We start from the raw sequence: 577 nt of genomic DNA, 5'->3' as shown, positions 1-577 counted from the left end.
GTATTTTCTGAGAGGGGGTGGGATTTTTGTTGGAAAGTCGGGGGAGAGACGCACACTTCGATTAGACTGGATAAACACATGCAGCATCTTAATTGTTAAGAAAATGGTATTCCTAATAAATGTCTCGAATATTTTGATTATGTCTAATGCTCCTCTTTCTTTTTGGAATTATTAGACACATTTCACTGTCTTTTAAAATGCCTAGGTCTGTTTAATTAAAAAAATTTCTAGCACTATTTTTTAAACGTTTATTCAAGCAATAATATATAAATTATTTTAGTATATGCTTGTTTAAAATCAGGGATAAAAAACGAATTCCACGTAAAAACTGTATTTTTTCTTTACATTTCCAGAGAGCGAAACAAACGAAATTAAACATTACTTAATAAATTCAAGGCACTATAATTTCCTTATTCATTTGATACAACTATTAATATATAGAAAATAATATTATTTTGTCATATTCGTGATTCCTGAATTTATATATTAAAACTGCGTTTTGAAGTGCATTTGTTATGTTTGTATAAGAAAATTCGTTAACCTAGCCTATTAAGTTGATTTAATATTCTTGATAATT

The sequence above is a fragment of the Garra rufa genome, chromosome 5, assembly GCF_049309525.1.
Source record: "Garra rufa chromosome 5, GarRuf1.0, whole genome shotgun sequence".
Taxonomy (NCBI): domain Eukaryota; kingdom Metazoa; phylum Chordata; class Actinopteri; order Cypriniformes; family Cyprinidae; genus Garra; species Garra rufa.
This window is presented reverse-complemented; position numbering follows the sequence as displayed.